Consider the following 24205-nt stretch of genomic DNA (forward strand, 5'->3'; position numbering starts at 1 on the left):
CCAGCATGAGATACCCCCAGTTCTAAAGGGACCTACATTCAAAAAAATTGTTGTCATTACTTTTTTGAAATACCCAGATTGACTTGGCCATGTATACAGAAGATGTCTTCATTGTTCAAAATTTGTACCTGACAGACTGCAGACACATTGGCCCAGATGCGCCAGACCCACAAACAGATATGCGCCTAAAACCAGGCTACACCCTGCCGACGTAGCTTGCTTACGCCGGCGTAGGGTGGGCGCACATTTAGGCTGGGTGCATGGTGCCGCTCCCATTGATTAGTCATTCAAACATGCAAATGAGTGAAATACGGCGATTAACGAACCTGCGTGCGCCCGACGCAGGCTACGCGAGGTGCACGTAAGTTGTACTTCCGGCGTAAAGTTATTCCCCATAAAGGAGGTGCAACCCAGCAGCAGACATGCAAAGGTCTGCACCAGGGAACACAAGCCGGCATATTTTATGTTGGACGTGTGTCTGGCTGGGCGTAGGTTACGTTCATGCCGTACGCAATGATCCGGCGTAGCTTAGGCAGTTGTTCCGACGTGGTTGTGAGCAGGCGCAGGGGGATGCATCCACGTCACGGCGCATGCGCAGTTCGTGATACGTATTTGTCTGGCGCTCAGCCCATCATTTGCATGGGGTCACGCCTCTTTTGCATGGGTCACGCCCACTTCCACCTACGCCGGCGTACGCCTTCGAATCCCACGCCACGCTGGCGCAGCGTTGGGAGCACTGGCTTGCTGAATGCATTGCTTGCCTCTCTGCGCTGCGTTGGCGTAGCGTACATTGGTTACTCTACGGCGGCGTAATGTGCACCCACACTCTGTGAATCTGGGCCATTGAATGTAAACAATCAATGTTTTCCTTGACCTCGGCCTCTAATGACATTTATAATAGTATGTGGAAAAAAGCAGATGTAAGATTTTTATCTCTAAAAAGGTACTTGATATCCCTGAATTTATTAAAACAGCTAACGTGCTTTAAAAAGTACATTTGTCCTGTAAGACAGCTCAATATACAACGTGTAGTCCAAAACATTTATTTGAAAATGTCAAGCAGCAACTCAATATTTGGGAATAATGGATAGAAAGAACTTAGGAACGAGAGTGGAAGAGAAAAAAATACTACTGAAAATTCACACATAAAAATCCCTGCCGGCCCGGCTCATCATTCATTTCTGGATGGGACACTGGTAGCCTTATAAACAAGCTGCTTTCCAATGGTCTGTGTCAGGAGAAGTCATAACTGATGCTGAAGAATGCTGCTGGAGCAGAGCGGGAACCCGCAGAGAACACAACATGGCAGCATGCAGAGCACATCCATCCAGCCCATCAGGGTCCCTCATTTACATTCCTTACCATTATACAATACATTCTTTATGCTCTTACATTCCTCGTGTCTTGCTTTATTTATAGCTCAACACGCTAAGCAACATGATTGTTATTTTACAAGAAAATGTTTAGAAGCCTCCAGACATTCATCAACAGGAGTTAGGATGGCCACTTAAATAAGAAGTGGAACCTTCACTGGGCTGCGTTAATGGGCCCCCAAAGGCCCATTTTCTTCTTAAGTTTCTCTGCATGTCTCCAAAGCTTTCATTGCAGTATCTGTACCCCCAGGCATTGAAATATGAAATGCGAGTGGTCCATATCGCCACCATATTTAAATTATCTATGAGCCTTTTTTCTTTTCAGATATGCAATTTATTATGGCACAACTACAGCACATAAAACGAGAGCACACGTTACTGAAAGTGGTTGTAAACCACTTACATGAAATATGGAAAAAACATATCCGTCTATAGTGTAGTTGTCTCTATCCAGCGCACTAAGCGTAATTTCTGTCTGTTGCCTTGTTCTTCTGCTATCTGTCACTTCGGACACGTTTTCATGACACCAAGAGGCACACAGCCTGTGATTGACAGCCTTAGCTCTGTTCCTCTGTGCTGCGTGGAGGGGGTGTGCCCCTTCCCTCCAATCAGCTGTCAGAGCTCTACTCAGTTAGGTAGATTCAGGTAGAGTTAGGCCGACTTATCAGTAGATAAGTCGACCTAACTCAGAATCTACGCCGACTTATGTTTAAGCGTATGCTCAAACAGAGATACGCTTAAACTTATCTAAGATACGACGGCTTGCGCCGTCCTATCTTAGGTTGCAATTTTTCGGATCGCCGCTAGGTGGCGCTATCATTACGGTCGGCGTAGAATATGTAAATGAGTTGATACGCCGATTCACGAACGTACGCCCCAGTAGTTTTACGCCGCTTCCGTAAGGCATTAGCAGGCCTAAAGTTATTCCACCTATTAGGTGGAATAACAATGTTAGGCCCCATACACACGAGAGGATCCATCCGCTGAAAAATCTCAGCGGATCGTTTTCAGCGGATGGATCCCCTGGTGTGTATGCTCCAGCGGATCTTTATCCGCGGATATTTCCGAATTCCAGCAGATAAAAATTTGTTGACATGCCAACAAATCTATCCGCTGGAATCGGATCCCACGGATCGATCCGCTGGTCTGTACAGACTCACCGGATCGATCCGTCCGAGGGGATCCCCCGCATGCGTCGTAATGATTCGACGCATGCGTGGAATTCCTTATATGACTGCGTCGCGCCCGTCGCCGCGTCATCATCGCGGCGACGGCGCGACACGTCATCGCCAGAGGATTTCGGCGCGGATTTCGATTCGATGGTGAGTACACTCTATCGGATGGAAATCCGCGCAAATCCTCAAGAGGATTTATCCGCGGATACGGTCCGCTGGACCGTATCCGCGGATAAATCCTCTCGTGTGTATGGGGCCTAAGAGTATGGCCGCCGTTCCCGCCGCGAGATTCAAATTTTTTACGTCGTTTGCGTAAGTCGTCCGCGAATCGGGATTTACGTCATTTACGTCCACGTCAAAATCAATAGGCCTCTGCGGCGTACTTAGCCGCAATGCACACTGGGAAATGTAGGCGCCCGGCGCATGCGCAGTTGAAAGAAAAAAACTTAAAAAACGTGAGGTTAAGCCTCATTACCATACAACACGCCCCCCTCCAAGACATTTGAATTCGGCGCCCTTACGCCCACCCGCTTTAGGCTACGCCGCCGTATATTAGCAGGCAAGTACATTGAGAATCATGTACTTGCCTAGCTAACTTACGGCGGTGTAGCCTAAACAGGCTAAGCTACGCCGCCGCAAGTTTGCACTCAGGTACCTGAATCTACCTAAGTGAGCTTTGCAGTGTGTAACTTCAGTTCTCCGCCCAATTAGAAGGACAGATGGCTGCAGATAAACAGGTACAACCTATGTAGGAGAATGTATTTAATCTCTGTGTATCACCTGAAGCTAGTCATTTCGCTGGGTACATGTGGGACATTCCCTCACCTCTGGTTCCAGGATTTATTTGTGAAATGCTCCCAACACAAGGCAACACTACAGAACAGTAATGGAAATAAGCAAAAACAGATAATAAGTTTACACCCCAAATAATGGGAGGACCAAGGGTCTCTGCACCTGAACCCTGAAGTTCGGGAGGTCTTAACTAAAGGAGCCCATACTGGAAGTCTTTTGGCACCTCTAAAACATTCCCACTGTAGTTTAATCATTAGGGGCCAAAGTTCCTGCGTCCAAGCATTCTCTAGCAAGAGCAAAGTTGTATGTCTCTAGCAAGAGCTCTGCAAGTCTACAGCATTCAAATTCAGCCACAGTGACCCCTGTGGTGGGATGACTATTGCACAACCTAACTGAACCAAAACTTGCAGGAAGCCCCACCAGGGGGTTGCGATTGAACACTAGGGGCCAGATTCTGAGAGACTTACACCGACGTATCAGTAGATACACCGTCGTAAGTCCGAATGTGCGCCGTTGTATGTTTGCGCTCATTCTTAAAATGAGATACGCCTCACTGTTGCCAAGATACGACTGACGTAAGTCTCCTACGCCGTCGTATCTTGGGTGCATATTTACGCTGGCCGCTAGGAGCGTTTACGTTGATTTACGCGTCGAATATGTAAATGAGCAAGATACGCCGATTCACGAACGTACGTATCGCCCGTCGCATTAAGCTACGCCGTTTACGTAAGGCGTTTTTCCGGCGTAAAGATAAACCACCAAAAAGATGGCGCAGCCCATGCAAAGTGACCATTAACCATGATAATATGGTGGTATGGACGTCGGAAGTGCCGTCGGACTTTACGTTGTTTGCATAAGTTGTACATGAATGGGGCTGGGCGTAAGTTAGGTTCACGTCGTACGCATTGAGCCGTCGTATCGTAGGGAGTATTTGCGACGTGATTCTGAGCATGTGCGCGCATGCGCCGTACGAACGGCCCTTTATTTACATGGGGTCACGGTTAATTTAAATGTAGCACGCCCACTACCTGCCTACTTTGAATTAGGAGGGGTTACGCCGGCCCATTTTCTCTACGCCAACGTAACTTACGGCGCAAGTGCTTTGTGAATACTGGCCTTGCCTCACTATGTTACGTCGGCGTAGTGCAAATGGGATGCGCTACGCTGGCCAAAAGATACGCCGATCTCTCCGAATCTGGCTATAGGCGTCCAGTGTTTCTTAGAGAACCAGGGCAATTTACAGAGGGCAGTTCCAGTAATCAAACTTTCCAGGTAAACCCATCCTTAATGCCGCATACACACGGTCATTTTTCGGCATGAAAAAAATTACGTTTTTCAGCATGTCCAAAAAACAAAGTTTTTCCAACTTCATCATTAAAAACGATGTTGCCCACACACCATGGTTTTTGAAAAATGATGAACAAAGCGCGGTGATGTACACCACGTACAACGGCACTCTGAAGGGGAAGTTCTATTCGCTTTTGGGCTGCTTTTAGCTGATTCCTTGTTAGGAAAAGACGATTCGCGCTTTTTTGTCTGTTACAGCGTGATGAATGTGCTTACTCCATTATGAATGGTAGTTTTACCAGAATGAGCACTCTCGTCTCATAACTCGCTTCTGGGCATGCGCGGGTTTAAAACGTCGTTTTAGCCCACACACGATAATTTTTTACAACACGAAAAATGTCATTTTAAAAAACGACGTTAAAAAATGCAGCATGTTCAAATTTTTTTTTTAGTTTTTCAGAAGCCGAAAAACGATGTGAAGCCCACACACGATGATTTTAAATTACGTTTTTAAAAACAATTTCATGCCGAAAAACGACAGTGTGTACGCGTGCACCTGCCAGTCTACTACACGTGTCAGATGCGTAGCCCAGTAATACCTCTGTATGTCCGGAAGGCCAATCTGTATGTCAGGAAGTGAACCTTTCATGATACACGGTGTATGCATGTGCATGCATTTGATGTGTTGTACGCTACTGGACAATGCTTTGGGTATGCCATTCACAATGAATGGCACAGCATATACAGCAGGTGAACTGACATGCATTGTGGTAATGTGCATTAATGCAACAACACACAAGTGTGAATGGCCCCTCAATGCTCTGCATATTACATTGTGTTCCCATGTGCCGTACCATGAAGATAATGTATAACAGCTGAGCTCAGTGTGGGGTTCAGTAAAGGAATACTTTATAAAGCAAGCACTGAGTCACAGTATGGGACGCTGTTTGTAAACAAGGAATTTTTTGGTACAAATGCCATTTATTAAAGCAAGATTTTTATAAGTAGTGATGAAGATTATGTTGTGAATCTCAAATACATGTCACGACTACAAAAAAATCATTAAATCCACATTACATTTTGGAGAATATTTAGAATATTCAGAATATTTTATGAATATTACAGTAATAACACATGTAGCACTACCCCCGAAGGAGCTGCTGAATATTTTGTTACCTCTATCTTCTCGCCGTCCAGGGTAGTAGATGAGCTGAAAAAGTTCAATGTCCACACTTTACATTTATTTTTTTAAGATTTATTTGCAGAACTTGGTATGGAAAGAAGAAGTGGTTGAAGGGGTGGAAGGGTAAACAGGTATATAGGTTCAGGTGCGTAATTTCAATCCAGAAACACTCCTGCTTCCAGCAATACAGCTCTCCTCGCCACTCTAGCCAGAGTGGGTTTTGCGCACCCGGATAGGTCCCTCTCGCCAGCCCAGCAGCCGGAGTGGCGCACAGAACAAAGTACAGTCTCTGCCACAGTCCTTCCTTTGAGTGGAGACACTTTCGGTCCAGAATCCCCTAGAACAGGATTCAGCACCCGGATCTCTTCAGATAAATTTCTGTAGAACTCAAGTCTGATAGGCGATCACCATCAAGCCTCTCGGTGTATGGTGCACCCTTCGATGAAGTTTTCCAGGCCTCTCCCGAGATACCAGCCTCTTGCTTGGTCCTCTCCAAGATAGGTCCCTCATCAAGCGGCTTCCTCCCTCCAGGACGGACAGCACAGAATCACCTTGAAAGCGTAGACCCAGTCTGACTACTGGGCCTACTTAAACAGATCACAACCCCGGACCAACGTGGTCCCGGAGCCAGGATTGCAGGAGCATGCACCCCCAGCCAGGAGGGCCACGAGGTGGTGGGACGACAAACCAAGGACCGACGACCCCGGTCCAACAACATCTGTTACTTAAGTACCCCTCCCCAGCATTCACAGCGGGACGATCAACCCCCACTGATTGACTGCCGAGTGGAGACACCCAATTTAGCCAAAATTATATGTGTCTGAGTCAACTAACACTCAGACTCCCTTCTAAATTTAAAGCAGCGCCAGCCCAACAGGAGCAGGCCGCTACATACTCCCCCTGCTAAATTAGACACTGTCCCCAGTGTCGAGAACCATGGTGTCTCAAGCCTGAGCGACAACACCTGAACCCAAAAAAAACACAAGTGATGGGGAGAAGAAAGAAAATAGGAACACAAGAAGTATTGTCACATTATGGTAAATTACAAATTTACAGTATTATTCCTATCTATCTAGTCTGCCCCATTCTCCGACAGTCTTGATAGAAGATCAACTGGACCTGAAAAACAAACAAAAGAAACACACACAATTCTATGCCTAAATCATCTACGTTTCTGAGGCAGAGCAAAACTACACCTTCTGCAAAGGTGGAGCTTTCCTTTTCCTCCTAAGGAACATTCAAATTTATAAGTGCTAGGCTAAAATATATATAGACAAAACACAGTTCTTCCCTAGCATAGCATTCTCAGCAGCAAAAAAAAAGGAAAAAGAAAAAAAAATGTGGGTCCTCATATACTTCTTAAAAAAAGAGGAACCGAACCCTTGCAAATAGGTTCTGCCAGTTCTTTTTCTCTCATCACAAATAGAACCGAGGGTCTGGCAAAGTAAGGTTTTTTCCCTGGTCATCAAGGGTAGTGATTGAGTAGACCCGGTCATCCTTTCCAAGCCTTTGGATAACCACCCGATCTGAATAAATGTGTTGGCCATAGCTCCAGGACTGCCGACATCCCTCAAAACGGTGAGCCATTATAAAAGAAAAACTGACATTCCGGGACGGCTTTGGCACTTTAAATTAGTCCCAAATGGCTTCCTGATACCATTTCTCATGGCTCTCCTCAATCTCCTTCATGGTGACTTCTGGCACATAAGGGAACTCCCACCCATAGTGAAGAGATACCTTTTTCATTACGATGCTCTGCAATCTAGCCAGTTTAGGCAAAGTACGGGAGTGCCCCAGTCCCGGCATTACACAAGCCTCCGGAGACCTTTTCAAAACATGTGTCATTGCTGGAGGCACATCTGTGACGGTATTGGTATGATATTCCCGTCAAACAGTCCCTTCTTCCCATAACAGAATCATCCACACATGAGCCAAGGCTGAATGCTGGAACCAGACAGACTTTAATAGTATAACACACAGCTTATATGTAATTTTCAAAACTGTTACAATGACAAATCTCCGCCCCCCTCACACTGGGGCTTCCATACAGATCATGGGCAGACATTTCGGAGCCGATTCTGAAAACACATTTTCTTTAGATAATGACATCAGTGGAGTTAATTACTAGGTGTAACATAATACATTATCTAGACAGCCTGACCACAATGAAGCAATCAGAATAATTAACCTGAGCCCCTTCTAATCACAGTAAACAGTAACCACAGGGCTTCTTCACACAACACACTAGATCAATTAACATTTCAACAGCCTGTTAGCAGAGTGAGTCACACCTGAAATCACCTTCTAACACAGCATTAACCAAGCAGGGAGAATTTAAACTGAAGCATCCTTCACAACATCTTTCCCATCAGTAATGATTCCTGCATCCATCACAACTTCCCAATTCACACCCGGGGGTTTCCCCCCGAGGCGTTGTATTCCCAGGGTGCATGGGATAACGTTTCCCTGAACTATGGGTAGCGGCAGCTTTGAATCTCTTATCCCATGTTAGCTCAGGAAACTCCAGGTCAAACCAATGATCGTCACCCGCATCTGACAATGAGTCCAGATCAGAGTCTGCATACTCCTCTGCGGGGAAATAAGTACACACGATTTTAATTATATTGTCCCCAGCCTGCTTACCAGTTCCTGTCGTGGCCTCCACGGGGGAAACATCCTCCTCTGAGTCCGGTCCCGGCAGACACTGGGGTAGGCCTTGACCACGGCCATGGGAAGCCTTCACATAACCCACCTTCTTCCCGGCAGGCATGGCAGGTACAACATTTTCTGTAGTAGCATCCACAGGTGACTCAGGAACTATTACATCAATAGCATCTTTGCCAGAGTCACTCACCACAGCGGACACAGCAGACATAGCAGTAGTAGTAGGCCAAGAAGTAACTTCCTCCAAAGTAATGGCACCTGTAATCCAGTCCACCTGATAGGCACAGGGTGATCTGGTAGGCTGGTCTACCACAAACAAATATTCTCCGCACTGAAGATATCGGCCAAAGAGTCGGATTTGAACCGCCAACCCCTCACATCGTGGGCATGACACATCAAGCGCTTCCACATTGCCGCTCGTGTACAGCACGAAACGCCCCCGCGGCTTCATACGGATACCTGTATCTGTCAACAAGGCTCTGTTTGGTGTGGGATTTGCACTAGCTCCAGCCTGGAACATAGTAGGCCTCAGTCTTTCCGATGGCGATGTATACGCCAAAATGACTGCAAACGATCTTCTCTTTACGATCTATCAATCAATACTTTTTCACGCCAGACACACTCACGTTTCACAGAGGGGTGGGTAACTCCTCGCACTTTCAGTTTTTTTCTTGACACGTCGCTCCACGCACTTTACTCTGTTGCACATGCAGCCAATGCCCCAGCCAAGCAACCTGACCTTAAAGGGGTTGTAACGGAATTTTTTTTTTTTTTCATAATAAGCATGACAGACATTCCTCTTTTCACTTCCTCATTGTTCGTTTTTGCTCAGAAGTTGCCCTATTTCTTCTCTGTTCTGTTCACTTCCTGCTTGTCTGATTTTACTGACCACCGTGAAGGGAGGCTTTACTGCGGTGGTCAGTAACGTGCTTACCCCCTCCTGGGAACTACATCTGTGTGGCAGGATGCTCTCTACGTGTTAGAGACTTACTGGGTGTGCCGCAATGCATACTGGGAAATGTAGTTCTTACATTAACGAGCGATGCAAACCAGGAAGTGAATGAACAGAACTAGAACGCTGTGACATAGATGAAGGAATTTAATAGGTATTTACTCGTTTTTTAACAGAATCATAACACTATTCTGTCTGTCTACCTTGCAGACATTAATTTAAGGCAAATACATTTCAGATACTGTTGTCAGAATCAACAGCCAATCCCGGACGAGCCCCCACGTGTAGCACTACCCCCGAATGAGCTGCTGAATATTCTCGGGCGGCATGTTACCTCTATCTTCTCGCCGTCCAGGATAGTAGATGAGCTGAAAAAGTTCAATGTCCACACTTTACACTTCTTCTTCTAAGATTTATTTGCAGAACTTGGTAAGGAAACAACCAGAGCCAGCTCACATAGAGTACCTATGGTTAAAATGTAATATCATACATTAATTTCCACATTTAATCACTTGACCCCTGGAAGATTTACCACCCTTAATGACAAGGTCATTTTTGCAATACGCCACTGCGTTACTTGCCAATTGTGCGGTCATGCAATGTTGTACCCAAATAAAATGTATGTCCTTTTTTCCCACAAACAGAGCTTTCTTTTGGTGGTATTTGATCACTACTACATTTTGTTGTTGTTGTTGTTGCGCTATTAACAAACAAATGCAGACAATTTTTTTTTTAAAACAATATTTTTTACTTTCTGCTATAAAACATATTTAACTACTTGCCGACCAGCCACCACAGTTATACGGCGGCAGGTCGGCTCCCCTGCGCGAGGTCACGTAGGTATACGTCACCTCGCGAATCTGCCACTAGGGAATCTGCCACTGCCGCTCGCCCCTGATCCCGAAGCGCGTGCCAAGTAGGTGCGATCACCGCCGGGCACCCGCGATCGCTCGTTACAGAGCGAGAACCGGGAGCTGTGTGTGTAAACACACAGCTTCCGGTCCTGTCAGGAGGGGAAATTGCCTATCGTATGTTCATACAATGTATGAACAGCGATTTGTCATTTCCCCATGTCAGTCCCACCCCCCCTTCAGTTAGAACACACCCAGGCAACATGATTAACCCCTTCCTCGCCCCCTAGTGTTAACCCCTTCACTGCCAGTGGCATTTTTATAGTAATCAATGCATTTTTATAGCACTGATCGCTATTAAAATGCCAATGGTCCCAAAAATGTGTCAAAAATGTCCGAAGTGTCCGCCATAATGTCGCAGTACCGATAAAAATCGCTGATCGCCGCCATTACTAGTAAAAAAAAAATATTAATAAAAATGCCATAAAACTATCCCTATTTTGTAAACGCTATACATTTTGCACAAACCAATCAATAAACGCTTATTGTGATTTTTTTTTTACAAAAAATATGTAGAAGAATACGTATTGGCCTAAACTGAGGAAAAAAATTTTCTTTATATATTTTTGGGGGATATTTATTATAGCAAAAAGTAAAGAATATTAATTTTTTTCAAATTGTCGCTATATTTTTGTTTATAGCGCAAAAACTAAAAACCACAGAGGTGGTCAAATACCACCAAAAGAAAGCTCTATTTGTGGGAAAAAAAGGGCGTCAATTTTGTTTGGGTGCCACTTTGCACGACCGCGCAATTGTCAGTTAAAGCGACGCAGTGCCGAATCGCAAAAAGTGGCCCGGTCATTGACCAGCAATATGGTCTGGGGCTGAAGTGGTTAAAAATGCCAATAACTGTATATTGATTGGTTTGCTCAAAAGTTATAGCATGTACAAACTATGGGATATACAGAGGACAGGCACTGATGTTGACGAGACTCCGCTCTAATTCATCCCAAAGGTTTTCTATCGGATTTAGGTCGGGACCTTGTGCAGGCCAGTCAAGTTCCGTCTAACCCAAACTCACTCATCCATGTCTTTATGGACCTTGCTTTGTGCACTGGTGCGCAGTCATGTTGGAACAGGAAGGGGACATCCCCAAACTGTTCCCACAAAGTTGGAAGCATAAAATTGTCCAAAACGTCTTGGTATGCTGATGCCTTAAAGCGGAGTTCCACCCAAAAGTGGAAGCTCTGCTTGGTCACATCCTCCACCTTCCGCTGCCATATTTGGCACCTTTTGGTGAGGATCGGATACCTGTCAAAACCAGATATCCACTCCTACTACCATGTAAGATCGGTAAGCGTTGTGCGGCAATATATGAAATTTCCTGCCTTTCCTCCTTTCCCCCCACTGCCTTCTGGGAGATACACACCATTCAAAAAGACAAGTGCAAGTAAGAAACAGGCTGTGAAGCCACAAGGCTTAACTTCCTGTTTCCCTTAGTAAGGATGCCGGTGCCTGCACCAATATGAGCGGGTCGGCTTTGGGTGCCGATATCGCGGGCTCCCTGGACAGGTGCAGTAAGTGTCCTTATATTAAAAGTCAGCAGCTACAGTATTTGTAGTTGCTGACCTTAAAAAAATTCACCCAGGCTGAAACTCTGAGTTTGGGGTGGAGGAACTTGACTGGCCTGCACAGAGTCTTGACCTCACCCCGATAGAACACCTTAGGGGTAAATTAGAGCATAGACTGCGAGCCAGGCCTTCTCATCCAACATCAGTGCCTGACCTCACAAATGCGCTTCTGGAAGAATGGTCAAACATTCCCATAGACACACTCCTAAACCTTGTGGACAGCCTTCCCAGAAGAGTTGAAGCTGTTATAGCTGCAAAGGGTGGGCCAACTCCATATTAAACTCTACGGACTAAGGCTGGGATGCCATTAAAATTCATGTGCCTGTACAGGCTTTGGTAATATAGTGTAGTTTGCTACGTTCAGAGGTGGCTAAAAGCCGCCTCTGAATGCAGCAACACTCCGTCCTATGGCCACATACAAACTGGCTGATTAGCTGTGGCCAGTCTGTTTGCAGACAGAATTCCACAGAAACACTGACCCTAGATGCATACTGTCTTACGTCCAGGTTCTATTCGGAGGCTCAATTCGCATGTAACTGCTCAGATGGGTGGTTGCATGCGAATAGCATTGGTAAAAGCCATTGATTTGTAAAGAATACACTGACAGTTGCAACTGTTTGCACACAGTATAAATCTATTGATTCTCTTGGCGGATGTCCTGGTGCGGCCGCGTGAATGTAGTCTTATAGATAAGTGTAATAATTAAACAAATAATCTTTGGGTTAGCTGATATGTCTGAGAAAATGTAAAGATCATGTGCCCCATGAGGGTGTCTGGAGAGGATGATCTGTTTGTAAAGCTGGAGGGAAGTCTTTATATTGAATTGGGAATAAATGGTGTACTAGTAGCCCCCCCGTTCGGTTCGCACCAGAACTTGTGAACAGAACAAAAGTTTGTGTGAACTTTAGAACCCTGTTAAAGTCTATGGGATTCGAACGTTTGAAATCTAAAGTGCTAATTTTAAAGGCTAATATGCAAGTTATTGTCCTAAAAAGTATTTGGGGACCCGGATCCTGCCCCGGGGGAACATGTATCAATGCAAAAAAAGGTTTAAAACCTGACGTTTTTTCGGGAGCAGTGATTTTAATAATGCCTGAAGGGTCTGGAATTGATATTTGGGGGGAACCCCACGTCTTTTTTTTTTATTTTTTTTAAATTTGACGCGGGGTTCCCTTTAATATCCATACCAGACCTGAAAGGCCTGATAATTGAATTTGGGGGGACCCCCACGCATTTTTTTTTTCTTATGAATGACTTTTCTCTGTATTGCCGGGAGCCAACAATTCATTATAGCCGTGATTGGTTTTAAATGACTTTTTTTCCTTCAGAAATGACACTTTGTGCAGGGACAGTTCTAAGCACGGGAAACAAGCGCTACTTTACAGGCATACTATACACTCCCCCTAGGTACGAAATTTAAAGGAATATTTCACTTTTATTGTTTCACTTTAAGCATTATTAAAAACACTGCTCCCAAAAAAAATGCAGGTTTTAAAACATTTTTTGCATTGATACATGTCCCCTAGGGCAGGACCCAGGTCCCAAAACACTTTTTATAACTTGCACATTAACCTTTAAAATTAGCACTTTAGATTTAAAACGTTCGAGTGCCATAGACTTTAACTGGGTTCCAAAGTACACACGAACTTGCCGTGAACACCCCAAATTGTTCGCTGTTCGGCAAACAGGCAATGTTTGAGTCGAACATGAGTTCGACTCGAACTCAAAGCTCATGCCTACTCTGGAGGATTCTAGAGGAGCCATCAAGGAACCGAGCAAGCTGTATGCTGCAAAGTCTGTGTCGGTGATGTGTTTTTGATGTATTTTATTACTGGCAGGGATGAGTACGGAATGCTGGTTCCAGAGAAAGCATAACCAAAGCCAAGCGTAGACCCCCAGAGGAGAATGTGATTTGTCTTCTTGTTTTCCTTACATGGATCCTCTGGAATATACTCTGAAGTTACAGCTTTGTTTGTTTCCTGGTAAATTAAATACAAGATGCAGCTTGTTTGAAAATCCATCCAAGTGTCCCCGTGTGTTCACAAAAACTGCTGAGTGTGTTCTGGATGTTTGTGTGTTGAGACATCACTCACAATCCACACACATAGAAATGTTCTGTACAATGTGCATTGCTTTTGTCTGTCTTATCCACCATGGCGTTCTTGCTGACCTGCTTCCCTGACTTCTTATCTTACACGACCAAGAGGAAGAGAGCAACACAATGAAGACCACAAATACAATATGAAGACGCTGCAGAAAATACTGAACACTATATTTAGAAAATTGGCTTTGTCTTTTTTCTTTCTTCTAATGTTTTTTTTTAGCAGCTCTTTGTTCTACTAACTGGTCAGTTTTCATTGGTAAAGGGGGTAGTTGTCTAGCTGCTTATCTAGTGTTGGAAAAGCACTAAAGGGCTATCTAAAGAAAACACACGTGGATCCGGATTCACAGACAGCGGCGCACATTTATGCCGCCGTAGCGCATCTCAATGTACGCTACGCCGACGCAGCGCAGAGAGGCAAGCATGTAATTCAGGAAGCCAGTGCTCCCAAAGCTGCGTCTGCGTGGCGTAGATTTCGAAGGCGCAGGCCGGCATAGGTGGAAGTGGGTTTGCCCCATGCAAAGCCATGCAAATGAGGCGTGACCCCATGCAAATGATGGTTTGAGAGCCAGACAAGTACGTTGAACGAACTGCGCATGCATCGTGTCGTGGATGCATCCCCGTGCGCATGCTCATAACCACATCGGAACTACCTAAGATACGCCGGATTACTGCCTGCGCCATGAACGTAATCTACGCCCATCCAGACACACGTCCAACGTAAACTACGTAAAAACCGCCGGCTTCTGTTCCCTGATGCAGACTTTTACATGTCTGCTGCTGAGTTACACCTCCTTTATGGGGCTTAATTTTACGCCGGTCGTACAACTTACGTGCACCTCTCGTAGCCTGCGTCGGGCGGGCGCAGGTTCGTGAATCACCGCATTTGCATATTTGAATGGCTAATCAATGGCAGCACCACCATGCGGCCAGCGTAAATGTGCGCCCACCCTACGGCGTAGGCAAGTTATGTCGGCGGGATTGAGCCTGTTTTTAGGCGTATCTTAGTTTGTGGGTACGGCACACAGATATGACGGCGCATATTTGCACTTACGCGGCGTATCTGGAGATACGTCGGCGCAAGTGCTTTGTGAATCCAGGCCATGTATTATATTGCCACTAAGGCTCCATGCACACTGGGCTTAAAAAATGGCTGTTCACTTGGCAGTAAAAAACACTCATATAGGGGCGTGGCCACAGCATGAGGGTGTGAGGATGCTTGTTAGCGGAACACCGTGAACCCACCACACTTTGCGCATCCACAGCAGCTCTCCCGGGGGGGGAGGGATTTTGGCCCCAAACCATGCTATCCCGGCGGCGGACATCCCCACAGCTGAACTGATCTGGCTCCCAGAAACTGTACTTCTCAGAGCCTGGCGTGCCACAGCAGGGACATCCAAGATGGCGCCGACCAGTAAATGCGAGGCCTCACATGCAGCCTCTTCTATCACCTTTTCACGGCCACCATCTCCCTCGCTCCCTTCACCCACCTCACCCTCCAGTTCAGCCAGCTTTATACCTCCCTCAGTGATGGGAGATGTAATGGGGGACAAAGATTTGCAGGCCCATAACCTCGCCCTACCTACTAAAGATGATTTGGAACTGTTTGCTAACAGGGTTGAGAAGGCCTTTAGTCTAAGGTGACCAGATTTTTAAAATGAAATCCAGGGACATATTTTCTTTTACTAGTAATGGCGGCAATCAGTGACTCTCTCCCCGTCGCCACCCGCCTCACAGCCTGTCAAGTCTTAGGCCGCATACACACGGTCGGTCCATCTGATGAGAACGGTCCGAAGGACCCTTTTCAACGGTTAACCGATGAAGCAGACTGATGGTCTGATGTGCCTACACACCATCAGTTAAAAAAATGATCGAGTCCAACGCAGTGACGTAAAACACAACGGCGTGCAGAGAAAAATGAAGTTCAATGCTTCCAAGCATGCGTCGACTTGATTCTGAGCATGCGCGGGTTTTGAACCGATGCTTTTGCGTACTAACCATCGGTTTTGACCTATCGGTTAGGCTCCATCGGTTGAATTTTAAAGCAAGTTCTAAATTTTTGGACCGAAGGATAACTGACCGATGGGGCCCACACACGGTCGGTTTGGACCGATGAAACTAAACTTCAGTCCGTTTTCATTGGTTTTGTCCGATCATGTGTACAGGGCCTTACTCTCCGGGCCCCGGCTACTACTGGGTGGGGTGTGGAGGAAGATCACTCCGCCGGGGAAGGCAAGTAGATAAGTAGGCAAGTGGCTGGCCGGGACTTGAGCCAAGGCAAAAGAACATGCGAACGGAGCTGAATGGGCATGCACCCGAAACTGAAGAAATATTCCCTCCGCTCCGACCAGCAAATGATCATCAGAAAGGTTCACTCCATGAACGCTGCAAGACACAGGACCGTCACATTCTCTCCTTAATTGAACAGATGGATGACTTTGAGAATAGAATTTGCATTAGAGGCATGCCAGAAGCTACTGACCACAGGGACATAGTTCCCTGCCTGCAAAGCCTTTTCAAACAGATCCTCGGCCATGACGCACCTGATCATATAGAAATAGATCGCGCTCATAGAGCCCTCTGTCCACCTTTCGGATGACCCGGATAAGCCAAGGGACATCACCGGCAAGCTACACAAATATTCTCTGAAGGAGCGCATAATGTTTCACGTCAGAAGTGTCCGCCACGTGGACTGATGGCACAAAGTTGTCCTTTTTCTCTGACCTTTCCAGACGCACCTTAATGCCACGCTGTCCCCTTAAGCCACTACTCGAGGCTCTACAGGATGCAAAGCTGACCTACAGATGGGGTTTCCCTTTTAATTTGTCAGTGACCAAAGAAGTCCGTCAAGTCATTTTACGCAACAAGGATGAGCTGCTGCAGTTCCTGCAACACTTGGGCTTACCCACCGATGATGTTCCGGACTGGAGGTCTTCACCGGAGATCCCACTCCCTGTACGCGCACAGCCCTGGCGCCCTGCATGTCACAGGGGACGGAACAGGCGCAGGTCTGAAGAAGACCCTCACCGGCTGCTCCGCACTCTCCCAAAGATTCCCCACCTCAGAGGAGGTATTGAGCGGCTCATGTGAACTGAATGTATCACTCAATGTTGATTTCATTTACAGGGTCCCCCTCACCCTCCCCAGGGTTTTATCTTGATTTTTTCCTACTGCTGCTGTGGTAATCTTAATGTGGGTTTGCGCATCTTTAATCTTGCTATGCTCTTAATGTTGACCAGGGTTTTTTCTCACTGGTGGGCTTTCACCTGGTGCTGTGCCACTTCCCCCACATAGGCCAACTCCTATGAGTTATGTCCTATATTTGGGACCATACGCCACTCGCTGATCTCCACCCTTCTTTTGGCCAGATGGCCAGTTGGAAATACCCGACTGGTAGTGGTTGGATACTTTGGGATGCCTTTAAGGCAATATGCCCCTTGATTGTATTTTTTTGTTTTCCAGGTTTTTGTGTTGGTTTTTATGTTTGTTTTCTATTTTTTCAGCAATCCTTGATTCATGGATCAATCATTTGCAGGTGTCTTCTCCCACATGATTGGGACTGGGGACACCTCCACAACCTCAATACCTCATGCCTTCCCTGAAAGTGGTATAATGTCCGAGGATTGGGATCGCCTATTAAACGCAGTAAGTTGTGGCTCAAAATCGCTTGGGGGCACAGATTATTTTATTACAGGAGTCAGGAGACACACTTTCGCACTGACTTTGTCCCCCGCCTTGCCACCCACCTGTATAATCAATGGTTTCTTAGCAACTCCTCTCGGTCCAAATCGAGCGGGGTTGCTATAGCCATACATAAGCAATGCCCCTTTGTCCTGTTGGACCAATTAACTGATTCTAATGGCAGATACGTTTTCATTAAAGGCACCATCCTAGGCCGTAAATTCACTTTTGTAAAGCAGGGTAAGGTTATAAAAAATTGTTTGTTATTTAAATTAAAAAATAATACTTACAACCACTTTAAAAAAATAAAAATAAAATAAAGCATCTCTGCCTACGCAGAATATAAAAATGGTACTACAGCGCTAATTAAATATTAAAAAAATGTCATTAACAAAATTACCAAATAATAAACGCAGCAATAAGGTGATGTATGTCAAACAAAATAGTGCAAAAAATTATATAATATATATTGCGCTGAATATTAACTAAGATAATGTGAAAACCAAATAATGCGTGATTCAATATGTACACAAATCCACAAACAAAAAGAAAAGACAATTAGTCCAATTGTATGGATACACCAGTGTTTCTTCCGTGAACAACACCCTGTGTGATGATTGAGAGATGTGAGATCTAATCACACTATGTAGACATCTGTTTCATATGTGCAGCACTTCCTCCACACTGATACAGCTCATAGAAAAACAACAAGAGAAAAAGATCTTCATAGCGCAAATAGCATGAACAAATATGGGTAAATAATTTCTGATCAGGTCTCACTCACGAATCCGCCGAGTTTAAACAGCGTTTAAGGACAACCTAGCACCAATCCTTCAAATAAACCGCTCAGCGTCTCTGATGCACTCTCCTCATTCGGATCTGCGATCCGTCCCGCTCGTAACTCCTCCCCCACGCGTTACGTCACTAGACACGTGACTTAGTAATGGGTAACTGCTTGCCAGGTCTCAGCTGATGTTATTTATAGTCAGCGAGATACTTAGGCACCAACGGGATATGCAGTAAGGGAGTGTTTCATCTTACATCATCGCAGGCTCATAAGGATTGGTAACATATTCATATGTATAATTTTTTAATACAAGTACAATTTAAAAAATACAAGTACAATTTAAAATTATTTAAAAACAATCAGTTCAATTCCGACAACTGGGGATATGTATATACACATAGCAGCCTCCAGTGGTCACAAGTGGTCCAACACTATAACCTCCAAAAACATTATCAATTTATATGGACAACTGTGGGTATATGACAGCCTCGATTGGTCATTAGTGGTACTACACATAAAATTTATAAAAGAAACTCCAGCAACTTCTCAATACCCATATTTGCCGGCCATAACAAAACATAGAATATGTATTTAAAACCATATTAAATTACATATTAAAAATTAATTAATTTTTAAAACCTTAATATCAAAAATTAATTTAATAAAAATTAATTATTAGAAATTAGAAACAAAGAGGAAATTATCTAAAACATACAATATAAACAAACTATAAAAATTTATTATATATATATATGTATAAAAAATCAGTAATCAGAGATGAAACAATTGAGATCAAATTCAATATTTAACCCATTCGGTGATAATGATCTCATTTCATGTATCCATCTTGATTCAGTCTGACTCAATTGCCGTACCTTATGGCTCCCCCTCCAATGTGGATTATATTTGGCAATAGCCCAAAATTTAAGATCTTTGGGATTATTTTGATGACACATGGAGAAATGCCGTGACACATTATGGTCAGGGAAGCCCTTTTCAATATTTTGAACATGCTCCCTCAGGCGTTTCCACAAGGGCCTTTTGGTACGGCCAATGTACTGAAGAGAGCATGGGCATTGTAAGGCATAGACTACACCCTCAGTTCTGCATGTTATTAGATCTTTAATTTGGTATTCTATTTGAGTAACATTAGATACAAAACTGGAACATTTTTGTCCATTGAAATTAGTCTTTTTGCAGGCAAAGCATCTTTTACAAGGGAAAAAACCTTTTCCTTGGAAGAAAGTTAGTCTGTTTGATTTAGTGGGGGGATCCGGAACATTTTTAGCCACTAAATCTCTTAAAGTGGGTGCCCGTCTATATATTATTCTTGGCATACTTGGCAATATACATTGTAATTGTTTATCCGCCTGTAATATAGACCAGTGCCTTTTGAAGATAGTCTCCACTTGTTTATGTTGGACGTTATAATTCAAGATGATTGGTACTTGATCATCCAAAACTGTTCTTTTGATCTTATCTTCTATTAGTGTTTCTCTGGGTATTTCCAACACTTTTTGGATCTGTGCCTGTATAAAACCAGTGTCATATCCTTTATTCACAAACTTTTCACCAATCATATTAGCTTGTTCCTTGAATATTCCTGGGTCTGTACAGTTTCTCCGGATCCTAACCAGTTGCCCCTTCGGGATATTTATTAACCAGGGGTCATGATGGCAGCTGTCTACCGGTATATAGCTATTTCGTTCAACCGGTTTGAAATAAGTTTTAGTGGTAATTTGTTGAGCTTCAAGTGTGATTTCTAGGTCCAAAAATTGTATGGTTTTCTCATTAATCATGTGGGTGAGTATAATATTTTTCTGGTTCATATTGAGTTTTTCAAAAAATTGTATCAACGAACCTTCATCACCACTCCATATGAGAATGCAATCATCAATGAACCTTTTATAGAGAACTAATTGCTCAGGTATGAGGTATGGGGGCAAAATATGCGCCAAGTGTTGCCAATGTGTTTATGGCTGAGTGGGAGGAAACTGCTATTTATGAAGACCCACCTGAGCAATTAGTTCTCTATAAAAGGTTCATTGATGATTGCATTCTCATATGGAGTGGTGATGAAGGTTCGTTGATACAATTTTTTGAAAAACTCAATATGAACCAGAAAAATATTATACTCACCCACATGATTAATGAGAAAACCATACAATTTTTGGACCTAGAAATCACACTTGAAGCTCAACAAATTACCACTAAAACTTATTTCAAACCGGTTGAACGAAATAGCTATATACCGGTAGACAGCTGCCATCATGACCCCTGGTTAATAAATATCCCGAAGGGGCAACTGGTTAGGATCCGGAGAAACTGTACAGACCCAGGAATATTCAAGGAACAAGCTAATATGATTGGTGAAAAGTTTGTGAATAAAGGATATGACACTGGTTTTATACAGGCACAGATCCAAAAAGTGTTGGAAATACCCAGAGAAACACTAATAGAAGATAAGATCAAAAGAACAGTTTTGGATGATCAAGTACCAATCATCTTGAATTATAACGTCCAACATAAACAAGTGGAGACTATCTTCAAAAGGCACTGGTCTATATTACAGGCGGATAAACAATTACAATGTATATTGCCAAGTATGCCAAGAATAATATATAGACGGGCACCCACTTTAAGAGATTTAGTGGCTAAAAATGTTCCGGATCCCCCCACTAAATCAAACAGACTAACTTTCTTCCAAGGAAAAGGTTTTTTCCCTTGTAAAAGATGCTTTGCCTGCAAAAAGACTAATTTCAATGGACAAAAATGTTCCAGTTTTGTATCTAATGTTACTCAAATAGAATACCAAATTAAAGATCTAATAACATGCAGAACTGAGGGTGTAGTCTATGCCTTACAATGCCCATGCTCTCTTCAGTACATTGGCCGTACCAAAAGGCCCTTGTGGAAACGCCTGAGGGAGCATGTTCAAAATATTGAAAAGGGCTTCCCTGACCATAATGTGTCACGGCATTTCTCCATGTGTCATCAAAATAATCCCAAAGATCTTAAATTTTGGGCTATTGCCAAATATAATCCACATTGGAGGGGGAGCCATAAGGTACGGCAATTGAGTCAGACTGAATCAAGATGGATACATGAAATGAGATCATTATCACCGAATGGGTTAAATATTGAATTTGATCTCAATTGTTTCATCTCTGATTACTGATTTTTTATACATATATATATATAATAAATTTTTATAGTTTGTTTATATTGTATGTTTTAGATAATTTCCTCTTTGTTTCTAATTTCTAATAATTAATTTTTATTAAATTAATTTTTGATATTAAGGTTTTAAAAATTAATTAATTTTTAATATGTAATTTAATATGGTTTTAAATACATATTCTATGTTTTGTTATGGCCGGCAAATATGGGTATTGAGAAGTTGCTGGAGTTTCTTTTATAAATTTTATGTGTAGTACCACTAATGACCAATCGAGGCTGTCATATACCCACAGTTGTCCATATAAATTGATAATGTTTTTGGAGGTTATAGTGTTGGACCACTTGTGACCACTGGAGGCTGCTATGTGTATATACATATCCCCAGTTGTCGGAATTGAACTGATTGTTTTTAAATAATTTTAAATTGTACTTGTATTTTTTAAATTGTACTTGTATTAAAAAATTATACATATGAATATGTTACCAATCCTTATGAGCCTGCGATGATGTAAGATGAAACACTCCCTTACTGCATATCCCGTTGGTGCCTAAGTATCTCGCTGACTATAAATAACATCAGCTGAGACCTGGCAAGCAGTTACCCATTACTAAGTCACGTGTCTAGTGACGTAACGCGTGGGGGAGGAGTTACGAGCGGGACGGATCGCAGATCCGAATGAGGAGAGTGCATCAGAGACGCTGAGCGGTTTATTTGAAGGATTGGTGCTAGGTTGTCCTTAAACGCTGTTTAAACTCGGCGGATTCGTGAGTGAGACCTGATCAGAAATTATTTACCCATATTTGTTCATGCTATTTGCGCTATGAAGATCTTTTTCTCTTGTTGTTTTTCTATGAGCTGTATCAGTGTGGAGGAAGTGCTGCACATATGAAACAGATGTCTACATAGTGTGATTAGATCTCACATCTCTCAATCATCACACAGGGTGTTGTTCACGGAAGAAACACTGGTGTATCCATACAATTGGACTAATTGTCTTTTCTTTTTGTTTGTGGATTTGTGTACATATTGAATCACGCATTATTTGGTTTTCACATTATCTTAGTTAATATTCAGCGCAATATATATTATATAATTTTTGCACTATTTTGTTTGACATACATCACCTTATTGCTGCGTTTATTATTTGGTAATTTTGTTAATGACATTTTTTTAATATTTAATTAGCGCTGTAGTACCATTTTTATATTTTTCACAGTAGTCACTTTATCACTATTCAGCAGCTATTATGGATATATTTAAATTTATGGAAAACCGCACAGTTGATTTGAAAGATGTGTTTACTACCAAACCTGTTTCTGAAGTAGGAGATCTTGATACTACTTTTAGAAAGTTTGGCCATCTAATGGAGAAGAAGGTTAGCATATGGTGGGATTTAACCACTCATGAACAATATATTAAAGAGGGTATTGTACCCCGGAGACTCAGATGGGAGGTACCAATTAATGATGGTCTTCTAGACCAGGACTCTATAGAAGAATGGTACAAGTTTTTTAATGAAAAAGGGCTTGAATTAGTGCAATTTACAATGAAACGGAAACAAAGAAAAATTGCAATAATCAATAAACAAATTGCTGAATGCAAAGTATCCCTAGAAGGACATAAGGATACTCCTTCTTTTATAACACTCACTGCTCAACTTAACAAAGTATTGGAGCAAAAGGATCTTGAGATTAAACAACGGAAGAAGAGAAAATATCTCAGGGACACGTTTGATTACCAACAGCACCAGATCTTTAAATGGCAGATTAACCTTAAGGATGGTAAAAGGGGATCAGTCTCATCATCCCCTGAAAGGGAGGTACGTCTAGTATCTCCTAGGAGGGAGATGAGATATAGATCTCCAGAACCCACCAGTCATAATGGAGGGGAATATGGAAGACCCTATAGGGATAACCCTAATGGTCAATACCCCAATAGTCAAGGTCGGTCCACAAGACATGATCAGAATGAACCTAGGACTCCTAAACCTTGGTGGGGTAATAAAAGCAATCAAAAACCAAGGTCCAAATCACCTAAAAAGACCTTTTGGAAAAATAAGAATAACCAAAAACAATCTAAAGCTCCACAAAATCGACCGGACCATTCAGGGGGGCATCAATATGGTTATCAACAGGAACATCAGTACTATAGCCATGACTATAGGGACCCCAGGGATAATCATTTACAGCAACAGTCCAGAGCCCCGCCCCAACAATACCAACAAGGGAGCTCAACTCCTAGGGACTATCATCAATATGATAACAGAAGAAGTCCCGTCCCAATGTATAATAAATATGAACCATTGGGTAATTACAGAGAGGAAAATGATTCTAGATCTTTTTTAGAGTATCGTCGGAGCGACAGAACACCTCCACGATACGAACAAATGACACACCCGCGAAGTCCAAACGAAAGAGAGGCTGCAGAGGGGGACACAAGATCCAAAAGAAGAAAGGTCAAGTAGGGGAAGGGATCTATAATATTAGTGGGGTAGAACTAACACGTACGGAACTCTTAACCTTGGATAAAGGATTGAAGTTTGCTCCA

This window comes from Rana temporaria, chromosome 2 (genome assembly GCF_905171775.1).
Source record: "Rana temporaria chromosome 2, aRanTem1.1, whole genome shotgun sequence".
NCBI lineage: Eukaryota > Metazoa > Chordata > Amphibia > Anura > Ranidae > Rana > Rana temporaria.